This window comes from Protopterus annectens, chromosome 12.part0 (genome assembly GCF_019279795.1).
Source record: "Protopterus annectens isolate FY-2018-M chromosome 12.part0, PAN1.0, whole genome shotgun sequence".
Lineage (NCBI taxonomy): Eukaryota > Metazoa > Chordata > Ceratodontiformes > Protopteridae > Protopterus > Protopterus annectens.
Window position 1 is genome coordinate 1,507,778,811 of NC_056746.1, and position 24,897 is coordinate 1,507,803,707.

A 24,897-nucleotide genomic window follows, 5' to 3' on the forward strand; every position below is an offset into this window, starting at 1 on the left:
AACTTCAGTGGTGGATACATCAGCTGTCCCTCAGTGCAAGGCTTCGTTTTCAACCTCCATTCCCCTTTCAGGAACTGTTCACTGATGCCTCGGATGTGGGATGGGTGGCTTACTTCAGTCATCAGAAAATGAAGGGCCTTTGGTCTCTTCATTAAAAGAAAAGACCACATTAGTGTAAAAGAGATGACATCTGTTCTTTTGGTTCTTCAGGCTTTTTATTCTTCTCTTCCTTCCAGGGTCCCTCAAAATTCTCACAGACAATACCACAGTTGTGTGGTATATCAACAAGCAAGAGGGGGACAAGGTCTTGTCTTCTGTGCAGATTAACTCTTCAGGTTTCAGATCTAGCTATCCAGTATCAGGTGACTCTTCAGGCAGTTTACATTTCCTTGGATCAGAATATTGTGTCAGATTCTTTGAGCAGGTCCATAACACAATTCCACAAGTGGTGCTTAACAGGGATGCATTTCTGGATATTGTCTACCAGTGTAGTACTCTTCAAGTAGATCTGTTTTCCTTCCTACTGAACAGACAACTTCCTCTCTTTTGCGCCAGGGTCCCATGTCATCTGGCCCGGAAGATGGATGCCCTTTTTCTTGTAAGTGGATTTTTTTAATGCCTTCCATCCCCTTCCTGTCATTTCTAAGGTCCTGTTCAAGGTAAAACAGGATGCTCCCAAAATCTTGCTGGTGACTCCTTTATGGCCCAGGCATCATTAGTTCCCTCTTTTGCATTTAGCCAAGGGCAATCTTCACAGGTTATTTCACGGGGTGGACCTATTCACACAAGACAAGAGGTATCTCAAGATTTGAGGCCAAACGGTTTCTTAAAGGTGTCCTTCACACTAGGCCTGCCAGGAAGCCTGTCTTTTGGCCCTTACTTCTGCTAGATGGATGCCTGAGCTGAAATCCCTTATGGCTGTTCCTCCCTTTTTACTCTTTCATAAGGGCAATGTGTCCCGTCGTACAAATCCTTGGTTTTTGCCCAAGGTGGTTAATGAGTTGTCCCTTAATCAGTTTATTCATTTGCCCACTTTTTTCCCTTCTCTGCAATCTGCTAGTGAAAAGGTTTTGCACACCTTGGATTTGCATAGACAAGTCAGATATTTGGATAAAACTAAAGCTTTTAGTAAATCTCAACAGCTTTTTGTTACTTTTTATCCTAAGTCTTTAGCTTTTGTCTGTTTCCAAGCGAGCTATTTCTTCTTGGATATCTAAAACCATTTCTTTTTGCTATTCTTGTCATGGGAAGAGCCTTCCTTCTTCTGTTAAGGCTCATTCTATTAGGGCTGTGGCTTCGTTTGGAGCTTTTTTTCAAGGGTTTGAATAAAATTCTGTTCTTGAGGCAACTCTCTGGCCTTTTCTGCATATCTTTACCAAGCAGTGTAAGTTGGATGTGATTTCTAGGGCCAGAGATGGTATTGCCAGGGCCATTCTCCACAGCTTCTGAGGAGGCTCTGCTGGCCCTTCCTCCTCTCAGTTGTCTTTCTGAGCTATTGTACTTTCCCTGTTGTAAAGAAAACTGCCGCAGTGATATGGAAGGGACATAGCACAGTTGTGTAAAATCTTACCATAACAGTAGATGCCCTTCTCTTTACTTGCAGTATTCACTTGCTCCCTTCTCCCCCTGGTCCTTTTTCCTTATGGATGTGCCTGTTACCTTATAATATCCATAGGCTGTCATTCCTACTGGGGCCTTTCATTTCTGAGGATGGTACATGCAGACATCACCTTTATTACCCTACCCCGTATGTGGGGAGCATACGTGTGACATACGCCATACTCATTGCAACCAAAAGGTTTTGGTATGCTGGCCGGATGTTGGGCTGCCCTAGGCAGGGATCCCTATTGTAAAGAATATTGCTGGTAAGGTTTTACTGTACTTTCCTCTCGGTAGTAGCCATTATTTTATGCCTAAAGTCACTTCTGAATCAACCCTGAATCTGAACATTCACCTTGTAGTGTTTCGCTAATTATTTCAACAAAAAGGAGTATTTGCTTCACTCCTTGGATGTTCTTAGACTACTAAACTTTATCTATGTCATACTAAGGATTTCATTTATAAGATACTGAATACTATTCAGCAAGTATCAGTGAAGGCTAATGACCTTAATGTGCAGTATAGGTATGTTTGTATATATGCTAGTATATAAAATGTTTGCAGATGAAACTAAATGAGACACTGAATTTAAAAAAAAATATATATATATGACCGTGGCAATTGTTATATATATGCAGTAAATGCAGACAAAATTGAGGAGGCATGATTACGATTTCCTTGTTTGTTGTAACATAGTATGGCGAGTATTAATTGCAGTAGTAGATAGAAAGCTATGGAAAAGTGTGTCTTTTAAATTAAATTCTTTTGCTATGGGAGAAATATTTGCAGTTGTATCATATTTCACATATCCTTTAAGTTACTGGAGAGGTTTCTCGGTTTAATTTCTCTATATCTTTTGGATTTCTAGTACCATGACAGAAGTGGACCTTATTCTTAAGTCAAAGTATGATTAAAGTTCACAAAATTATTATTGTTTCAATCTTTGCTGTTAGCCAAAAGTGTTCTTCACAGCACCTGAAATGTTCCCAGAATTTGACTATTCCTGTAATTCATATTGAGTTACATGCATTGGTAGCATAACTAATTACGACTTTAGTTTCTTTTTTATGAGACCCATTGCTGCTACTAATGGTGATACTGTCTGGGTGTTCTCTTACACTGCCCTCGTTTCTTCCTGAAAATCCTTGTATTTTGAGTTTGTCTCTCTCTGCACCTAAGACACTGTAGTCACTGAGTGTAGCAATTTCAATGATCAAAGTTACTTTTGACTTCTTTTCATGGACTACTATATTTGGTTTTCGTGAATCTATTTTTAGAACTGTTGTAGGTGATCCCAAGTGATACATACTTTATCATTTTCTGTAATGTTTTGTGGGCTGCTGTCTCCAGTGCTTCTCAGCTACTTCAGTATTATAATGTTTGCACAATCCCCAATGCAACAATCTTGTCACATTATTAAGACTTTCAGTATACAGGTCCTCTGTCATAAATGTATCTCACTCCGCAACAAGATGTGTGAGTATTTCCAGTTCTGTTTTACAAAAAACATATGTTCAATGGACTTTGTAAACTGTGTACATAATCCACTATCTTTCGTCAGCAATATTAATATTTCATCTTTAAGTTTAAAATCTTGGTGCACCATCCCATTGCTACCATGGGGTGTTCCTTTTATGTCTAGGCTTATTCCCTTGTGCACGCCTGATGTGCAGCATATTGTCCCACATCCATGATGACTTGGCCAGTGCTCCTTATCTTTTCTCATTATAGGACATGCCCCCTTTACATGTCCACATCCTCTACCAGGGCTGTAATGAATCCTTCCCTTGCCTTGCCTCAGATGCTAATCGATCATAGGTCATACTTGGGGCTGTATCCCTCTACACCACTGTGCAGCTACTTGTTATGGAAGTGAACTTGGTTTGAGTTTGGATGGTTTACCTATATTTTGTGAATGACTGTGTTTTGTGTTCCTGTATTTTTTTAAGGTTCTGTTAGTTGTGGTAGGCCAGTAAGATATGTGGGAAGTTTGTCATCTGGGAGGAATCGTGTGTGTCTTCAAAAAGTATATACTAGTTGAGCTTACAGTACACTATAGACCAGAAATGTTTGCAAAGAAGGGTTGTTAAAGAAATGCCAAGTCTTCTTGACCACTATTGCTTAAATAAGGTAGAGATGTTTGGTATATATTTGTAGAGCCATATTGAATGCATGTAAAAAAAAATGAAAATTACAAGTCTGAGTACAAGTAACTTTGAGAAGATGGGTGTCGATGCCATTATTGTTTTCTTTTTAATTATAAGTTTGGCAGCATGAAAAAATTGAAAATTAAAATGGCAAATTAACATTAGTCTAAACTGTAGAATTTTTTAAGTATGATATTTAAAGCAAGCCATACATAGTTGGACTTCAAGGGGAGGATTAAGATGAATATTTGACAAACGTATGGCGGTGTTACAGGCATGATTCTTTATTAAGAGCTTTTTTTAGTATTGATGTGTATGGCTGTATAGGTTATATATCAGTACTACTGTACTGGTAGGAAGGGAAACAAAGGTAGGTGTTGAAGTATATGTGTAGTGCACATAATGTATAAAATAAATAAAAGAATATGTAATTAAAGTGAATGGATAAATTGGATGCATCTAGTTTACACCCCAAATGTAATGGCAGTGTCAAGGAGATTACAAAATAGTGTTTAAGTTAACAGTAGATTTGTCACTGCCTGACAGTTATTAATTTTAATTTTATTTTTATTTGTTTATTCTTTACTGACTGGTTAGTCCCGCCAGGCTAGTAGCTTATTTTCACGGGAGACCAGAGGTGGTATGTATACCACTAGTGGAAATTTGGCCAGGGCTTCTGAAAACAACTACTACTCTTTTTGATAGGTGCCATGGGATTTTTTTACATCCACCTGAGTTACCACCAACTCAAGCAGATGGGACCTCGGTTTAACATCTCATCTGAAGGATGACATATGAGTGTTACATACCCCCCCCCCCCCCAATGCTGCCCTGTGTGCCAGTAATTCATCTACCTGGTTTTAGAATAGAACCGCTCAGCCTTCTGCACCAAAGGCGTGTGCAAGTGACAGTTGTCTACACCAAAGAAATGCTCCTTGTTTATGATATAAGCACATTGCTACAGTTCTGGCAGTATTTTTGCATCTTGGTGAATTAATGAGATTCAGCACAATTTTTCATGTGTGCTGGGTTGCCTTTACCCTTTGGCAGCACTTATTCTAGCCTTGCTCATGGAAGGGGAATTCAGTTAAAATCTGGAATGCTGCTGTATAATGCACTTGATTTAATTATAACCCTTGTCTGTCAGTTCTAGAAGTTTCCTTGAAAGCCATCGTACCCTGCTGCCTTGTTTGCCTTTAGATTTGCTTGTCTTGCTTCATTTTGCTTACCCTCCCCAGTGTTTATGGAGTCCTTACCAGAAGGCACTGTTTCCTTTCTATATATTGTATTTCTGTAGGAGGTTTTGGAATATTGTTCTACCTAGAATCATTTGAAGGGTTTTCCTTTTTCTTCCAGTGTGTATATTAAAATCCCTTGGGAGCTCTTAATTTCTGTACTAAACTTTATTAACTTTTGTCTTTAAACCTTCAAGCTAAACGTTTAGTTTTATCTATGATAAACTATTACATGTCCCCTGTTAATCATCAGATCACTGTTGCTGTAGCCTAAGCTATGTGGGCTATATTCTGCCAAGGACTGGGCAGTCTGGCCAGCTTCCAAAGCTGTAGAGCACCTTCCACATGTCTGTACACCCACTGGAATTTGAGGGTGAGCTGCTATGAAAGTAAAAGTACATGTGCCAAAATTCAGATTTTTTTGTCATTGAAGCAACCAGCAAGATTTGCTGTTAGCTGCATCTTTACAGTATTTGGTGGGTGACACACAAGTACCCAATTGTGGACTACCTTGTTACTTTTTTTGTGAGAAAAGTGTACCTATTTTGTGATAATTTATGCTCAAGAGAAAGGGGAAATATTTGCTTGGACACTGAATTCCTTATAAAGATCATCATACACCCTGTATTTTTATTTTTTTGCTTGTTGAGAGGAACAAAACAATTTTCTATCTGTAATTCTTTATTTCCTAAAACACTTGGAGAAAGGTATATTTCTTCACTCTTTTACCTAGAAAGTCAGTAGCTCAAGGATTTAACTTACAGTTAGAGTAGCTTTCTAGTGTCCCTTCTCCAGACCTGATGAAAAGGCAGTTTCTCCTGAGGCATGTTTCCATTCCAGTGCCCTCTCTGCCGTGGCCATGTCTGTACCCTTGGACTAGCTGTTCAGGATGTCCTTCAAGGATGCATCTGCAGTCATCACATATGGGTTGTCCTGCCTCAGGCAGCCCTTCGGTCGACTGGATTCCAAAGTCTGGGTCCGGCGTCGGCTGATGTCGTCCCCTCCCCGACGTTACAACGCCTGGGGTATAAAAGCGTCAGCCGACGCCATGTTCCTCAGTCTTTCTTGCCGCGTGGTGCCCGAAGCAGAAGCAGTTCGCAAGTGCCGGTCGGCCAGCTCCTGTAATTTCGCTATCCGAAGACTTCAAAAGCTAAGTACCCCGTTGGGGACTTTTTCTTGCCTCAGCGGATGTCAGAAAAAGTTAATAATTGTTTATCTTGTGGGAAACAAATACCTCATAAGGATTTCCACTCTTATTGTCTTCCTTGCATAGGCCCAGACCCACGACGTCTCTGCCTGCGCTTTTCAACTGACGCACTCTTAGGCGTCGGTCGGAGTTCGCAGAAGAGTTTTTTTGGGATAGTTTTGCTTACAAAATGCCGTCGGAAACCCCAACATCGCATTTAATTAAGAAACGGAAAGATAAGGACCGACACACGCGGCCCGCGGTTTTGGCTGAAACCGCGGCTAGGCCTACCGCGAGTGTCTCGGTCTCGGCTGATACCGAGTCCTTGGAACTTCCGAACCCTGAAATAATACAACCGACAGCCTCGGTCCCGGAGGCTCCTACCGAGTCAGTTACAGAATTGCCTTCCGAAACTGGTGTATTGGAATCTTCCGACACCATACCTTTAGATAAAGCTACACCAGCACGTGGTGCAGCCAGGCCTCCTGCATCCATGTCTATTAAGGCCTTCACCAGGGCTAAAGCTGCAAAACACGCTAAAACCATGCCTCCCAGAGTTATTCCTCAGGGAGCTTCTAGTTCACAGATTTTAACTTTAGCAGAGGACCTGATCTCCTTAATTAGGGGCTCTCAGCCTCAGCCGGACAGGGGCTCCCAACCCCCTCTAGACAAACGGCCCAGGATGGATCCCCCTTATCCCCTTTCCTCAGAGGAGGCCTCTGTTGGCTCGGATCACTCAGACTACCAGGAGGAGGCTTACTCGGCCTACGAGGATTCGGATGCAGAGGAATCTATTCCCTCAGCCTCCCCTCCTGAAGAGCTTTCCTTTGGGGAGACCCTTCACACTATGAGAGAGCATTTCAAATGGCAGGGCCAGGAATATTCTGATTCCAGGAAAAGACTAAAAACTTTTCTTCATTTACCTCAGCATAGACCTTTGGCTATTCCTCCTGTTTTAAATGTGATTGATGTATATTCTGACTCTAGTATGACCCCTGACACTCTGCCTCCGGCCCCTGTTAAGCCTGATAGGTATTACAGGGTCCCGGACACACACAATTTTCTTTATAAGGCCCACTCTGCTGACCCTGAAACTATTTCACAGGGCCCTAAAGGGGTTGCAGCTGTTACTACTAAAAACCCACTCCCCTCTGCAAAGGAGTCCAGGGCATTAGAGATGGGGTAAAAGTGTATACTTCTGCCACTCTTGCTATGAGGGCATTAAATTGTCAATTTCACATGATACAGTATCAAGAGTATTTGTTAGAAGAAATGCATAAGAAATTGTCTTCTTCTGAACCCCTTGACCGTAAATCCCTTCAGGATCTGGTACATAATTCCCAGCAGGTTAGCAACCATTTCTTGCAGTGTGGTTATGATGCATTGGAAGCTTCATGTAGGTCAGCAATGACAGGTGTTGCCATACGCAGGCATGCTTGGCTGAAGGAACAATCTCTGCCAGAACATGTTAAAGCTAAGCTTTTGGATGCTCCACTGGAAAAGCAAAAGTTATTTGGTTCCACTGCTCAAGACGTCCTAAAGAAATTTGAGGAAAAGGCAAAATCTGTACAAACAGTTAAAGATTTTCTTCAAGTCCAACCACCTACATTCAGCAGAAACTGGCCTTCCAAGAATTGGTCCTTTCCGGACACAGAAAGATTTCAAAGGGGCAGAAACAGGCGTGCCAGAGGTAGAGGCCAAGCTAGGGGCTCCTACAGAGGCCGTCAATGGCAACCTCCAATCCAGACAGGCAGTTCAGGATCTGCAACTGCTGCACAAGGACAAACTCAATGACTCTGCTTTGACTCCGCCAACCAGGGCTCAATTAGAAGCACCTTTGGGCGGAAAGCCTTCTTTATTCTCAAGAAATTGGCACAACATTACAAGAGACAAATGGACACTCCAAATAACAGACAACGGATACAGGTTCCATTTCCACACATTGCCAAAAAGAAAAGGCATACCAGGTCTACCACCAAAACAAAGGACAGAGGCTTTGAAACAAATCTCAAACTTACTTCAAATGAAAGCCATAGAAAGAGTTCCTATTTCAGAACAAGGCCAAGGATTTTACTCCAGACTATTCCGTGTTCCAAGAAAAGAGCATCAATGAAGACCTATCTCGACTTGTCCGTACTGAATACTTATCTCATTGTGCCAAAATTCAAAATGCTGACCCTACAGCAACTCCTTCCCATGCTGGGCAAGGGGTCTTGGCTGGTTACTCTAGACCTCAAGGAGGCATACCTGCATGTCCCTATCAGACAAAGTTGCAGAAGACACCTCAGATTTCTTGCAGATTCAGAGCATTATCAATTCTCAGCATTGCCCTTTGGCTTATCTACTGCGCCCAGAGTATTCACGAAATGCCTGGCATCAGTAATTGCACACTGCAGACTTCAGGGGATGCAAATATACCCATATCTGGACGACTGCCTTATACAAGCGGACAACCAACAAACTCTGATAAAGGATTTAAATTATGCCATCAATCTTCTACAGGCCTTGGGATATACAGTCAACATGCACAAATCAAGACTTGTACCATCCCAAAGAATAACCTTTCTGGGTGCGGATCTAGATACAGCCACCCAAATGGCTTATCTCACAGAAGGAAAAACAGTCAACTACCGGATTACTTCAAGAATCTGACAAGACAAACTCAGCTGACTGCAAGGAAAATCCTGCAGGCCCTGGGTTACATGGCATCCTGTATTCTTTTGATTCCACAAGCAAGGCTACATATGAGAAAGCTACAGTGGTACCTAAGGAGTTTATGGACTCAGCACAGTCACAGTTTGGAAACTTTAATCCCACTCATCCTATGCCTTCACAAGGAATTTCTGTGGTGGGCTCAGGCCAGCCAGTCCAACAGAGGGCTGCCCTTCACAAAGCCAAAAACCTCCCAAACTATTACAACAGATGCTTCAGACCTAGGTTGGGGAGCACACATGGAGGGTAGAGGTATCCAAGGACAGTGGTCACGAAAGGAGCTGCACATGCACATAAATCAAAAAGAAATGCTAGCAGTGATGCATGCAATTGAGGCCTTCAAACTCTTTCTGCATCAAGGCCATCTACTAATAAGGACAGACAACACCACAGTTATGTGGTACATAAACAAGCAAGGAGGTACCCATTCTTACCCTCTGTGCAGACTGGCAATGAATCTATGGGATCTTTCCTTGAAACTCAATATACAGCTACAAGCTCAGTTTCTGCCAGGGAAGGACAATATACTGGCGGACAGCTTAAGCAGAAATATCATGGATGCACACGAATGAATGCTGCACCCAGACATTTTCCAACAGATAACACAATTTTGGGGGAGCCTGGACATAGATCTATTTGCATCCCCCCACAATCATCAACTAAAGAAATTCTGCTCAAGGACATACCACCCACAAGCGTGGAAAGTGGACGCTCTCTCTTTCAGCTGGAGAAATCTGACAGTGTATGCATTCCCTCCTATTCCATTAAAGACCAAGGTGTTACTGAAGATCAGGGCAGAGCAGCCAAAAGTGATCCTGATGGCTCCGGACTGGCCAAGACAGCACTGGTACCCACTGCTAAGGAGCTTGACAGGTACGAAGCCATGGCCCCTACCTCTATGGCCACTTCTACTGACACAGCACAGCTACAAAACTCTACATTCCAACCTGAGAACATTGCAACTAACAGCCTGGAGCATACCTTGACTCCTCTTCAGGATAAGCTATCCCAGAGAGCAAAGAATATTATTCTGGAAGCTCGCCGCACTTCCACAAGGAAGGCATATTCAGCAAAATGGAAAAGATTTCTCATCTGGAACACCACAAAGGGCCTAGATGCGACAATGATGAGCATGGCACATATCCTGGAATATTTGGCAGAAATGTTCCACAATGGACTGTCTTACTCTTCTATTAAGATTCATGCTTCAGCAATTTCAGCAGAGTACAATACTGATCCCCCTGTCTTTTCTTATCCTCTCCTAAGACAGTTTCTAAGGGGAATCAAAAACATCAAACCTCCTAGGAAACCTCCTCTACCTGCTTGGGACCTTAACTACGTGTTGGAAAAACTAACACTGCCTCCATTTGAGCCAGCAGCATCTGCAGATCTACAGTACCTCTCATGGAAGACTGCTTTCCTTCTGGCAATAACCTCAGCAAGAAGAGTTTCGGAATTGCAGACCCTGATGGCAGTTCAGCCATTTATTATTTTCCATCAGGATAGAGTTTCATTAAGAACTAATCCTACTTTTATGCCAAAGGTGGTATCCAGGGTTTCATTGAATCAAGCTATTCACTTGCCTACCTTCTTCCCAAATCCACAAAACAAAGGGGAGAAACTGTTGCACACCCTGGACATTCACAGACAGTTGTGCTACTACTTGGACAGAACTAAAGGTTTCAGAAAAACTGACCAGCTGCTGGTAGCATATGCTGCTGGTACTCAAGGAAAAGCAATTTCCAAACAGACAATTTCAAAATGGATAGGAAATTGCATCCGCTTTTGTTACTCATTTCATGGAAAGACTGTACCAGCTAACATTAGACCTCATTCTACGAGAGCCACAGCCATCTCCACAGCCTTCTTAAGAGGGGTGGCTGCAAAAGACATTTTAGAAGCTACCACATGGAGCTCCGTGCATACATTTGCCAAGCATTACAATTTACCTTTATATTCCAGATCCAGAGCAGGCTTTGCTTTGGCTGTCCTGCAGGGTATCTTAGCTATACCATCCTTTTCCTAGTACCTCCACCCCCAGATTGGCTATGGTATTCTACCCATATGTGATGACTGCAGATGCATCCTTGAAGGACATAGTACAGTTTTGTACCTACCATAAATGTAGATGTCCGATAGGTATGCATCTGCAGTCAGGTTTACCCTCCCTCCTTCCCCTCTGTGGTACTCCTAGGGTGCTTACCTCTCTATTAGCTATCTGGGGGGTCTATTATGGTGTATTTGTTTATATATATATATATATATATATATATATATATATATATATATATACATTTGCAAATGTTTGGATGTTTTACTGCATTTTTCCAAATTTAGCCTTCCTAGAGGGCACCTGGCATCTGGGGCAAGAAAAACTGAGGAACATGGCGTCGGCTGATGCTTTTATACCCCAGGCGTTGTGACGTCGGGGAGGGGGCGACATCAGCCGACGCTGGACCCAGACTTTGGAATCCGGCCGACCGAAGGGCTGCCTGAGGCAGGACAACCCATATGTGATGACTGCAGATGCATACCTATCGGACATCTACATTTATGGTAGGTACAAAACTGTACTATATTTCAAGTCCTCTGGCATTGCTTATTGCAAAGCTTCTATGAGCTGAGAGCCAAGCATATCTGGGGGATAACTACTCTTGTAGGGACCTGTGACAGGGAAGGATGTCCAGCCTTTGTAGATCCAGACCGAGGAATCTAATTCCCAGGGAGAAGACTACATGTCTGAGCATTATTTTTCTGTTAAGATGCCCAGGGAGCGAATGCATAAGCTGAAGCATATGTCTACTCCTTTTACTCCTTCATTGAAGGTGGCAAAAGAAGATTGGTTTGCCTTTGGCAAATGGTTATTTAAAGCCTTTGAGTCTTTACATTCTAGGTCTTCTCAGTCAAAAAGAAAAATGGCCCCCTTCCCCTCAGAATTCTGAATCAGATGCTGATGTGCAGGAAATGGGTTTGAATTGCACCTTTAAGTTTTCAACCCCAAAAAATTGGGAATGTGAGTCAGAAGAAAATGTATCTTATGATTCCCCAGTGGAATAACTTTACTTTTATAACAATATTGGCAGAATGAAGGCACTGTTTCAGTGGGAACCAAAATAAATTTCTGAGACTTAGCAGAGATATTACAAGTTATTACCAAAAAAATGCTGTGCAGCCAGTTACTGTTGCCCTGGTTTTAGCAGTTCTGGAAGATGTCTTTAATGTAACTAGCAACTCTTGAAATAGCCAGTCTCCAGCACCTAGGAAAGCTGACAAAATATACAGGGTTCCTCTGGCAAATTCCTCTTAAGAAACCATAGGTCATCCTAATGTTTCTCTGAATTCAACAAATTATGTATCTCATGGATTCCAATCCCATTCCATTACATAATGAGAGTATAGCCTTTGATAGATTTTGAAAAAAAGGTGCACACTTCTACTTTAGCCTTCTGAACAATTAACTGTCAAATACATTTGTCAACATTTCTTCTACATCTTTTGACAATATGAAAAAAAAATGATCACTAATGTTTTTTTCTTCAAAGACCAAGACATCTTTTTGCTTTGTACTTTCCTCAGTAGCACAGGTTACAAAAGATTCACTTAGGTGTATTTATGATGGTGTTGATGCTGTTTATAGAATTGCTGCAGTAATGCCTAGATTTGCTTGGTTACACCATCAGAATTTGCCAATGGATGTTAAGGCAGAACTATTGAATGCTCCTCTGGACCAGGGGCGGCTCGTGGCATCGGGCTGCCGGACTGCAGCCCCCTCAACATAAAAAATAGAAAGGAAAATAAAAAAAAAATTATTTTTTAAAATTTCGCGGACTTCGCGCATGCGCAGTAGTCCCGACTACTGTCGGTCTATGCGCATGCCAAGGCAGTCCGGCAGTCCCCATAGGGGGACACAAGGAGACGTCTGTGCACTTTTAAAGTGCACAGACTCGCTAGGATTATGGGTCGTGTCCGGACTGCAAGAGCAGCAACAGGACTCGGGAAGGAGCATTGGGATCTCGTCGGGCTTTCCTTGGGATCTCGCGGGTCTTTGAGTATTGCGCGGGAAGGATGTACGTTAGCTGGATATATTCAGGTAAGTGTATGGTGCTTTTTACCTTTATTTTACAATGTTTATTTGTGTGTGTATGGTGCTTATGCTTTACTGGAGTTTGTGTGTGTATGGTGCTTATGCTTTACTGGAGAGAGAGTTTGTGTGTTTATGGTGCTTATGCTTTACTGGAGTGTGTGTGTGTGTGTGTCTGTGTGTGTGTGTGTGTGTGTGTGTGTGTGTGTGTGTGTGTGTGTGTGTGTGTGTGTGTGTGTGTGTGTGTGTGTGAGAAAATGCCCCAGGTGCTTATGGTGGTGTGGTAGGGAATACCTCAGGCTTGAACCCTGTACCCTGTATGCAGGTGTTAAAGACATGAGTTCCCTACCCACCACCATTTGTAAAAAAATTGCAGATTTTTGCCTCATATTCGATCTGATCTGTTCCTCGTAATATCTGTGGTTTGTAAATGTTGCAATGCTTGATATTTGATGGTGTAGTAGTAGCATTGTTGCCTCACAGCTGCAGGTTCTTGGGTTTGATTCTTGGCTGGGGTTCCTTCTTTGTGGGGTCTGTATCTTCTCCCTGTGTTTGTGTGGGTTTGCTTTTGTGTCCTCCCATGTTACAAAGACATGTCTGCATTATTTCTTCCTGGGCCTCTGCTGAAAATTGTTTATTTGTTCCAAGTCAGACTGTCCTGATTAAAAAATGTTAAATAAAATTGGCAGGCATTTGAATTTCAGACTTAAGGGTTTCTGAATGTTTAATTCCTTGCATATTTGATGGTGCAGTGGTAGTATTGTTGCCTCACAGCTATAGGTTTTCTGGTTTGATTCTTGGTTGGGGTGGTTTCTGTGTGGAGTCTGCATCTCCTCCATGTGTTTGTGTGGATTTGCTCTGGTGCCCTGCCATTTTACAAAGACGTGTCTGCAGTTTTAATCCCTGCTGAAAATTGGTTTTGTTCTGTCCGCAGTAAAATTGACAGGCATTTGAATTTCAGACTTCAGGTTTCTGAATGTTTAATTCCTTGCATAATTGATGGTGCGGTGGTAGTGTTGTTGCCTCACAGCTATAGGTTTTCTGGTTTGATTCTTGGTTGGGGTGGCTTCTGTGTGGAGTCTGCATCTCCTCCCTGTATTTGTGTGGATTTGCTCTGGTGCCCTGCCATTTTACAAAGACGTGTCTGCAGTATTAATCCCTGCGTCTCTGCTGAAAATTGTTTTTGTTCTGTCCGCAGTAAAATTGACCGGCATTTGAATTTCCAACTTCATGTTCTTCAGAATACATAGTAGCACAACCTTTTGTCTCTGCTGAAAATTGTTTTTGTTCTGTCCGCAGTAAAATTGACCGGCATTTGAATTTCCAACTTCATGTTCTTCAGAATACATAGTAGCACAACCTTTTTTTTTTTAGCAATTTTCTAAGTTTATAAGATGAATATTTTAAATTTGTCCCTATTTTTGGGACTGTATTCCCCCATTATTGGCTTTGTCCAGGTTTTTGTGCTAAGGTTGACAGCTATGGCAAGAACTGAATTCACTGAATATGTTTGAGGGCTGTATTCCCTCATTACTGGGTTTGTCCAGGTGTTTTGTACTAAGAGGTTGACAGCTATGGTGAGAACTGAATTCACTAAATGATAGCCATTTAAGTTTCAGTCTTCCTCTCTTTTACAAAGCAGCTGATGTGGCGTAGTGGTATGTTACTCTGACTGTTTTTGCTCAGGGACCTTGGCAGTAAAATATATGGTGGCAACACAACATTTTATTCTAGCAACTTTCCAAGATTATACAAGCAATGTTTAATGTGTCCCTGTTTTGGGCTTTTGACCCCCAAAACCTTTTGGCTTTTTCCAGTTTTCTTTGGCTTCGAAGTTGGGATGCAGTTGAGTATTGGGTAGATTTTAATAGGAACTGAGAGCTGCAGGGAATAGAAGTTTAGTGCTTTGCCAAGTTAATACTATAGCACAACAGGTTGTGTACTTGCTTTTGATGCAGAAGGTTGTGGGTTCTACTCCCACAAGGGGTGGATGCTGCCGTACTGAGAGTGTTCTCCTTGGTGAAGATACTAACTATGAGTTCGTTATCAGTTTGCCATCCATTTCCTCTTGCAATATTATTACTAGCTTATCATTTTTTAATGTAATATAGGCAATTTATTCCTGAGGGGCAACAGACACTTTATTTTTCGATGAAACCATGAAATATAAAGGTGATTGCTAGCAGCAACCGCTTCATTAGTTACAGATTTCTTTAATGTGGAATTATTTAGATGACTGACTTCAGAGATTGTGCATATTTACTGATAATGGACTGTAGAATTGTGCATATTTACTGATAAAGGTGGACTGTGGAATTGTGCATATTTACTAATAATGGTGGACTGCAGAATTGTGTATATTTACTAATAATGGTGGACTGTGGAAGTCTGGGTAGACTTTTTTATGATAAATGTTCTCAACTGGGCAGTTTTGCCATTATGGGTGCATATGGTTTGTTTCATTGCTTACTGGAAAAAATGTTCAAAACAAATTTAAAACACCCTGTAACAAGTGTACTGTATTGTACAAGGAATATAATTTTAGTACAATGAGGAAGGTGTAATCAAAGAGCACATGTATGTTTCATATGCAAGGAGCCTATGATTCGAAAACAGACCAAAATTAATCTTTATCTGCCACTGGCAAAATGTATTTTCTTTGAATGTGGGTTTCAATGCTGTTTCAATGAATGTGAGTTTCAAGGGCAGAGAAGTTTTAATGCTAAGTTTTCATTGTGAGACTGCATTGCTTTGTTTAACAGATGACTTAGTGTTTGTGCTGTAAAATACAAAATAAAACTTTCAAATGAAGTCCAACTCATCATAGAATTAAAGCAGTATGCACATTAGTGTTTATGGTAAATGGAGTGAAATAGCCAAGTATAATGGTTCATTGGAATGGCTGCAGAGGCTCCATTCAACCATTATTTTGTCAGGGGGGAAGGGCAGCAAACTCAGACAGGCCCAGCTGAACTATACCTCCCAACTGTCCAGATTTTCAAAGAATGAATAGATTTTTGCTAATTATTTTTGGTTTGTTGTTCATAAAATTTGTAGTTTTAATTCCTAAATGATTTGCCAGAAGTCACTCAATAAGTTTCAGACTTCATAACCTTCAGAAAAATGCATGTTAAAGTAAGAGCTGTTCTATCAACTGTCTCAATTTATACAAGAGCAATTTTTAGTACTGTTTATGTGCCCCCAATATATTTGGCCTTGTTCAGATTTACTGCATTAACAGGTTGAGAGGTACATGCAAATAAATTGCTTTATAGAATTAGGCATAGCCAACCTCTCAACTGTCCCCAATTTTTGGCTCAAAATGTTGCTCTTCCCCCTTATAATCCCTCCGCAAAATAGCAATTTTGGAAGAAAACATGGAGGGTTTACAATTAAGAAATAACTGTAATAATCAAAGTTATAGATTAGTTGAAATGCATGTAGATTCTTTTATATTTTGTCAGCTGCTCAAGGTAGCAGTACTAATATTGAAGTGTCCCTTCTTTGACAGGTAGCAGCTGTATTGTGTGTCTATTTTATATTTTTGCATCACATTTTTGTCCATTTTTCATAAAATTGTGTTTTTTGGCAAATTAGTGACAAATCTCTAAAGACTGAAGTTAGAAAATGACAGACATTTGAGTTTCAGATTTTATACCCTTCAGAAAATTCATACTAATGCAAGACCTATTCTATTATCTTTCTAAGTTTATTAGAGCAATATTTAAAGATTGTCCTTATTGTTGGGCCTTTGTCCCACTTCTGTGTATGGCTTTGTCCAGATTTCTTGCTCTTGAGGTTGAGAAGTATGACAAATGTGTCAGGGCCATCACAGTCAGCCAGAGAGATTTCAAATTGTGACATGCTTGTTGCACTCCCCATGTAGTGACTCTGGATGTGTCCAAGCAAGGCAAGGAGTAGTTGTATCTACCTTGGATGGGGAGGACACACTGCATAAGTACTACAGTGGCTTTTCATCTGTCCTTGATTTTGCAGAATGGTCTGGTTTCTGTCATATTTTTGTACTGTTGATTTATGCTTATTACTCAAAGTGCCTGTTGCTCTGTGTTTTTAAGTAGCAATGCTTTAATGACCATAAGGTAAGCTTGTCTGAAATCGTAAGATGCAAGTAAGCTTTAATAAGCATACTGTTAAAGAATTGCCAACATTGAAAGCCTTTCTGTTGTTGCCATGCAGAGAATACTTGACTAGATAATGTATAAGCCTTGGATATTAAAGGACAGGATTCCATTATTTTAAAAAGCTCATTACACTTGTTGGAGACTTCCAGTCATCTCTACAGACTTTACCCGTAAACTAAACAGAATGCCAATCGTGTGGTCCATAACCTGTACAGTAATCCTTTAAGCAATGTATCTTGAGCTTGTTTCTTGTTTGCTTTTCATTTTTTACTTTTATCATGTTTTCCCCATGAAACAAGTTGTCAGGCAGCAGGTCTTTTTTGGATAAGAAACATTTTTACAAGTGGGGGCATCACATAGATTTCTACTTTCAGCATGTTACTTGGTACTTTAATAAAGCTGAATATATTATAATTAGGACTGCAGTGCAAGGAGAAGTGGTTTGAGTTGAGTGCTTCTGGTTTTTCTTATACTTGATTTTGACTGGCATTCCAGTAATGTATTTAAAAAGTAATTTATTTTTTCATGCCTCACAACCTTTTGTTTCCATCTAGATAGTAAGTAAGCTGTCATGCAGCCAATGCATTGAAATATTTTTATTCTTCTACACTTATTTTTGTCTTGATTGGACTTTCATAATGATGGTTTGCCACCCAGGGCAGCGTATTTAATTAAAGTTAGTTTTTTGTGGTTTTGTGCATAGCTCCTCCCCTTTCTGGTTGACCACACCCCATCCCCTTGGCCCCACCCATTCAGCTGTCTCCTGCAGCCCCCCTGTGATTTGAAGTCACCAGCCGCCACTGCTCTGGACAAAGGTTTTTTTGAGCTTTCTCTGCTGACATTCTCAAGAAGTTTGATAAAAGGGGGAAATTAGTCCAAGGGGAATACAGATATTTTTAAATCCCTCATCCATCCACAAGTAACACAGAAAATTTCCCTCTACACCATGGTCTTTTTATCGAAAACCCTTCAAACAGTCACAACAAAACTCAGTAAAACAAACCTTTAAAGAGCAGTGTCATGGAGGTTCCAAAAAGTGAAGAGCACTTTCCCAACCCCAAGAGCAATGTAAAAAACAAGTGTATTGATTCTCTTTCCCCACCCTGGCAGCCCTGCAAGTGTTTCTCAGAACCTAACTCTTCACTTCCATCTTTGGTACCAAATTACCACAGACGCTTGGGCTCGGAGTAATACGGAAAGGTTATTGCTGGCAGTGAAGATTTTTCCCCCATTTCAAGTGAATTTTTTAATTATCCTAGCAACCAATCCTCCCTGATGTTCATCATTCTCACTACTGCAATAGGCTTTTTGGTACATGGGTTGCATCCTGCCCACGATGCAACCACTGAGCAGTTTCACAAAGCTCTGGTGCCCTCTCACACCTTCACTCTGATTGCTGATTGGACAGCCCAGAGGACGGAAATCAGCAAATCCGAGTGAAGGTTTGGGAGGGAGCCATAGCTTTGGCAGTTGTGTTCTGGACAGAATAGAAACCATGTAGCAAAAAAGCTACTGCACAGAAATTGTTGCCCTTTTAAGAAAATAAAACTTATTTTATGACCAAAAATAGTATTTCCCCTTAAACAGTATTTTTTTACAATATCAGAAGTTTCATGTCACAGGATCATTTTTTTTAAGGGCTTATTTTTTATAAATGGGCTGTACTTTGGCAAATGTGTACTGTTTTGTGAGAATTAAAGGATTGTGATGCGTTTTATATGGGCAGAATTTTATGTATTTACTGCTTTGGTTACACTCAGGGCCTCCCTTAGCACCTGTCTAGCCCAATTTAGGAAATGGGGGGGTCCCAAGCTCCACTTCTCTCCTCACATAGCCCCACCCCTCACCCTATGCCACCACCTCCCTTACTGGACTTGTTGTTATTTTAGTTTAAATATTAAGTCTATATATTATACTGTTAAGGACAAAACTGTGTTTATGTTTATCTTACATTTGAGAGGTATGTGTTTGTTCCCTGCTTAACTCGGGAATTCCATTCAAAGCAAAAAATAATGGGGGTGGGGGATAAACTATCAAAACCACAGAAAACTGCAGGAAAAACAGGTTTTCCATCAGTATGCACATTTGAAGGGTGTCAAGTCTAAAACCCATTTGTTTCATCATTGTTTAACAATTGCTAGAAAGCAACACATTTTACAAGGAACAGACTGAAAATATGAGGCAAAGATCTGGACACTTAAAAAATTCTGGACAGTTGAGAGGACTTTTTTACTTCCCTTTTTCTACACTGAGGTACTGCAACAGAAGCATGTTAAAACTACCTACCACTCCTAACCCTCTGGAGCACAGCCTTTTTCAGATGCTAAAAGAATCAGTCATTCTCAGACACCAATTCCGAATATCTCTGTTTTCCTGCCTAACTCTACTGCACAGTGGTTTAAGGCCTTATTTTTGCTTTTGTCCAGAATTGAATAATTTGCTAAAAAAATGAGAAGCTCAGTCAGTGTGTCAGCTGTTGGTGAATGAACCTGTAGTTGGCTATCCATTCTTAATCAGACCACTGACTTCCTTCTCCGAGTTCCTGTGGTGTAGTTCTTTCAGCCAACATGGACCGGGGATCAGCCATGTCTACGGCTGTCCCAGTGTTCTTTATGAGCATGGGAGAACCATCTTCTCTGTATCAGGGAGACATTGCAGGAGCTGCTTCTCAAGGTAGCTTGGAAAAGGGATCTATATTATAACAGTGAAACACCATCTCTTCGACCACCGAAAGATCGACACCTAATGAGCGAAATCCAAAATGCACAGACAGCCATTTCTGGAAATTTTTTCACAGGGAAAAAATTTCCTCGGCCAACCAACAGGAAAACAAACTTTCAACCCCTAAACAAGTAGGGTGGTTCACTCCCCACACCCTCCTAACTAAATATACTAACTCCGAGATCGCCCTACACTGGGGAAAAGGGCAAATTCTTGATAATGGCCAAGCAAATTTCTTCCATGTGAAAACATTTACGGATGTGGCCGTTCGTGCTTTTCGGATTTCACTCATTAGATGTCGATCTTTAGTGTTCAGAGAGATGGCGTTTTGAGGTACTGATATAGATCTTTGGGAATGAACCCCCTTTTCATGAGGCTAACATGCCACCTCCTAGTCTGCATTCAGTCAGGCTGTTACATGCAAAGAAAAGACAGAAGGTTGGACATAGTTCGTCTGAAGACATGGCATTTCTTAGAAAAGATGATTTTCTTAAGCAGGCAAGTATTACAAGCCGTTAGTCATGGTACTCAAAATTCCATACCGGAAGGCGATTTCACTAAAATTCTTGAGGAAAATCTGTTTGGGAATTCTGATATAGACAGCGACAGAGCTTCCTCGGGTGATTCACAAGCCTATAACTCTGATTTAGAAGAAGGTTTCTTCTTTCCACTTTGTTTGGAGGAATTTTCTTTCTTTTGGACCATTTCCAGGATGCCGGAGTCATTTTTGTGGGAACAGGTGGATGTCCCCCCCCCGAACTGAGGAGATGTATATTGCAAGTGGAAATAGCTTGTTAAACACCCATCCCTCCCATTTTGCCAGTCTTGGAGGATGTGTTGTAATGCTGCCTTTACTAATTCTGACCCTCAACCTTCAGTGCCCAAAAAGGCAGACTGTAAAGTACCTCGGATTAAAAAAAAAAATTTTTAATCTTGGCTCTGATCCAGGTGCAATGTCTACTACTTTGCCAACTGGCAACAGATTATTAGTTACTACTAACCCCTCCCAAAAGAAGGCAAAGGTACCGGATGGATTTGGAAATAAAACTTTCTCTTCCTGCGCATTGACTTATACAATTCACAACCACAAGGCATATATGTGGAAGTAGATTCTGTTGTGTGCAGACAGTTTGAGGGAATACTGTGTCACACTTTTCAGAGGGACAGCGCCTTTCTTAAATTTTGTTTGACATTTCCCCAAGTATTTAAACATGCTTTGAAGAATGTGCATTATTGTGCAGGTACAGTGTCTAAGGCCACTGCTGTTACTAGAATTGTTTTTGGAGATATGCCTGTGTAAATAACCAAAAATATGTTGATGAAGTAAAGTCTGAAATTTTGAGTTCTGCACTAGGTAAGGAGGTTGTGTGACCTTTCTGATGTTGTTTGTGTTTCACTGTTGCAGTCATTACATTTGGGTAATCCTGCTGGCAGGTTGCCCTCATTCTGTGTGAATTCCAAAGTCCTGCGTCCTCCGTTGGCTGCTGTTGCCCCTTCCCTGATGTCAGGTCGTCAGAGGTATAAAAGATGCGGCCGACGCCATTTTCTTTAGTCTTTCTTGCCGCGTGGTGCTTGAAGCAAAAGCAGTTTGCAAGTCCCGGTCAGCCGACTCCTGAGATCTTCGTGTTCGAGTTTCAGATCCGAAGTCTTCAATAAAGCTAAGTACCCCGTTGGGGAAACTTTTTTTCTTGCTCCAGACCGATGACAGAAAAAGTAAATAATTGCATTTCTTGTGGAAAGCAAATACCTCATAAGGATTTTTATTCTTAGTATTCCTTGTCTAGGCCCTGATCACAACGTTTCTGGTTGTCGGTTTTGTGCTCGATTTAACCAACACACTATGAAGCGTCGGTATGATTTTGCTTTAAACTATTTTGGACGCCAGTTTAATTATCCAGAAATGTCAGATAGCCATCTGACTAGCGGAGTTCGCAAAGAAAAGGAGAGGGACAACCGAGGCCCAAAACAGACGACAAAGCTTCTAAGCCAGTCGCCGGCTCTCAGTGAGGCGCTTTCGCAGCCCCGAAGCCCGCTACGTTAGAGGCGCAGGCTGCTACCAATTCCCACGTGGAATCGGCCATGCCACTGGATACTTAAGGTACTGGAGCCTCAGATACTATTCCTTCAGATGGGTCCGGAGCCGCTGAGCAGGCACCGGCTTCTGAGGGTGTATTCAGACCTAAACATCTTTACATTAAACCGACTTCAGCTTCAAAGGCAAAGACTAAAGCACCTTCTAAAGCAAAGAAACAAACTCGAGCCATGTGGTCAGGCCTCTATGCCCAAAAAACAGATGCTCAAAATGGCCGAAGACTTGATTACCTTGATCAGGGGTTCCCATCCCCCTCCTGATAAGAGGCCTAGGCAAGAAGACTGACTGAATCTTCAGATCTGGTTTCCATTTCTTCTGATTCCTCTTCTGATCAGGAATATTCTCTTCCTCCCATGAGGATTCTGATGCTGAAGACACTCTGTACCTTCAACTTCTCCTCCAGAGGACTATTCTTTTGGGGAAACCTTGCATACCATGAGGGAGCATTTCAACTGGGAGAGCCAAGATTTTTCAAAATCTTAAAAAGAGGCTTAGGGATTTCCTTTACTACCCCAACACAGGCCACTAGCCATTCCGTCAGTGTTAGACATTGTAGATGATGAGTTTTCAGAGTATAGTCTTACCCCTGACTCCTTACCTCCAGCTCCTGTTAAGCCTGACAGATATTACAGGGTTCCTGACTCTCATAAATTCCTTTTTAAAAACCCTGCTGCAGACCCAGAAACTATTTCACAGGGTCCCAAAGGAGTTAAGGCTTCCTCTGCAAAATCTCTACCCCCCTCTGACAGAGATTCTAGGGCACTGGATATATGGGGAAAAAAGGATTGCACATCTGCTACCCTGGCTATAAGGGCCTTAAACTGTCAGTTTCATATACTCAAATATCAGCAACATGTCATGGCATTGCTTAAACAGAACATGTTGTTAAACTCTGTATGTGCAGAAAACAAGGAAATGCAGGATTTATTGCATGCAGCTGAACAAGTTGGAAAGCGTACTTTGCAATGTGGTTTTGATTCTTTGGAGGCCTACTGCAGGGCCGCAGTTACGGGTTCTGTAATTACGAGGCATGCTTGGTTAAAGGAACAAAATCTGCCTGATCATGTCAAAGTTAAATTATTAGATGCACCTTTACAGCATAATAATTTGTTTGGTGTTGTGTATATATGTGTGTGTGTATGTATGTATATATATATATATATATATATATATATATATATATATATATAGTTTCATAGTTCTGCCCTGGGGCATTTATAAGCCTAGCCATAGTGATGTGGCTTTCGCCACCCCATGTAATGGTACAAAAGTGTACAGAATAGATTTAGAATACTGTGCCTCTGTCTAGTAGTGACACAGTGAAGACCCCTTTACATAATAAAATTAGTTTACTGTGCCTCTGTCTAGTAGTGACACAGAGTTGACCCCCGGGGTAAACCTACAATCTCCCATCCACTCGTCAAGATTTCTCTTGGAGAGTCAGCGAGGGGCTCTGCCTAACATGAACTGGGATACTGTTCCAGAGTAGAGTATGGGAAGCCTCTGAGTTATGAATCTGTCCCTCCAGCATGGCCTATTCATATTTGTGCTGAGGTTTAAATCTTTAGCTCTCGTGGTTCTGATGGATTTGGATTTTTTGAGGTGGAGCATGTCCATCAATTCCTGATTGGACATGGCCTTGTACGTCAGGCACAGATCACCTCTGAGTAGGCGGTATGCTACTGAATAGAGCTGGAGTTTCTTTAGTCTGGCAGCATATGACATATGTTAGAGACCCTTGATCCTCTTGGTGAGGTACTTTTGGGATCTCTCCAGCTGTTGCAAGTGCCGGGTGAGGTACATACCAAATGGGGCATTGTACTCCATCATGGGCCTGATAAGGGAGGAGTATAGGGGTACAATGACCTCCTTTGATCTGGATGTGAATCCCTTCATGATAAGGTGGGCAAGGTAGAAAGTCTTTCTAACCACTTTGGCAACGTGGGTGTCAAATGAGAGGTCACTATTGACATGGGTCCCCAGGTCTCTGATTACTTTTTCCATACTCAGTGGGTTACTGTCTATGTGATAATTTGTGGGTACTTTGTTTTTCCCAAAGGGGATGACTATACATTTTTTGGCATTTAGTTTAAGGCCATGACTCCGGCACCAGTTGTACGTTTCAGTGAGGCCTTTTCTGTAGGATGTATGTGTCAGCTGGTGTATCGACTATGGCACCTAGTTTGCTGTCATCTGCAAACTTTGTCAGCCACAACCCTCCCATGTTTGCTTTCACATCTGAGAAATAAATGCTGAACAAGAGGGGTCCCAGGACAGAGCCCTGTGGGACACCACTTGTGACTGGCTTTGAGTCTGACATGGCTCCAGCGATTTTGAGTTTATGGGGTCTATCCTTTAGCCAGTTTGCAACCCATCTTGTGACATATGGATTTATATTTAAGCTGTTGAGCTTGTCTACGATGCCTGAGTGGGGTATTGTGTCGAAGGCTTTAGCCAAGTCCAGGTAGGCTGTATGGACTGCTTTGCCCTCGTCAATGGCTCTAGTGACTGTTTCGAAAAAGTCAACCAGGTTCAAAAGGCAGGATCTGCCCTTTACAAAGCCAAACTGGGTGGGATCAAGTGTCTGTAGGTCCCCAATGTCTGTGAGTTCCATAATGATTCTTAACATAGCTTTGCAGACCAGGCTGGTTAAGCTTATGGGGCGGTAGTTACCAGGGTCTGTAGAGGTGCCTCCTTTGTGGAGTGGGACCACTGTTGCTCTACGCCAGTGTTCAGGTACATATCCTGTAGTAAGGCTAAGGTTAAATAGCATTTTTATTTGCAGGTTTAGCTCCTCTTGGAGTTAACGTAACGCGCAACCCGGGATACAGTCAGGTCCCATTGATGCTGTGTTTTTAGCTTTGCTGAGTGCGATTCTTACCTGGACATCTGAGATGACAGGGAGGTTACATTCAGCTGGGATAAGTATTTCTTCTTTTGGGGGTGAGGGAGGGGAGAAATTTGCACTGAACCTGACTCTAG

General features: G+C 41.7%; 1 protein-coding gene across 1 annotated transcript in view; it reads left to right on the top strand.

The window, feature by feature from the left end:
* RHBDF2 (rhomboid 5 homolog 2) overlaps positions 1-24,897 on the top strand; it is a 1,958,103-nt gene that overhangs the window by 392,341 nt on the left and 1,540,865 nt on the right. The gene's annotated exons all lie outside the window — the stretch shown is intronic.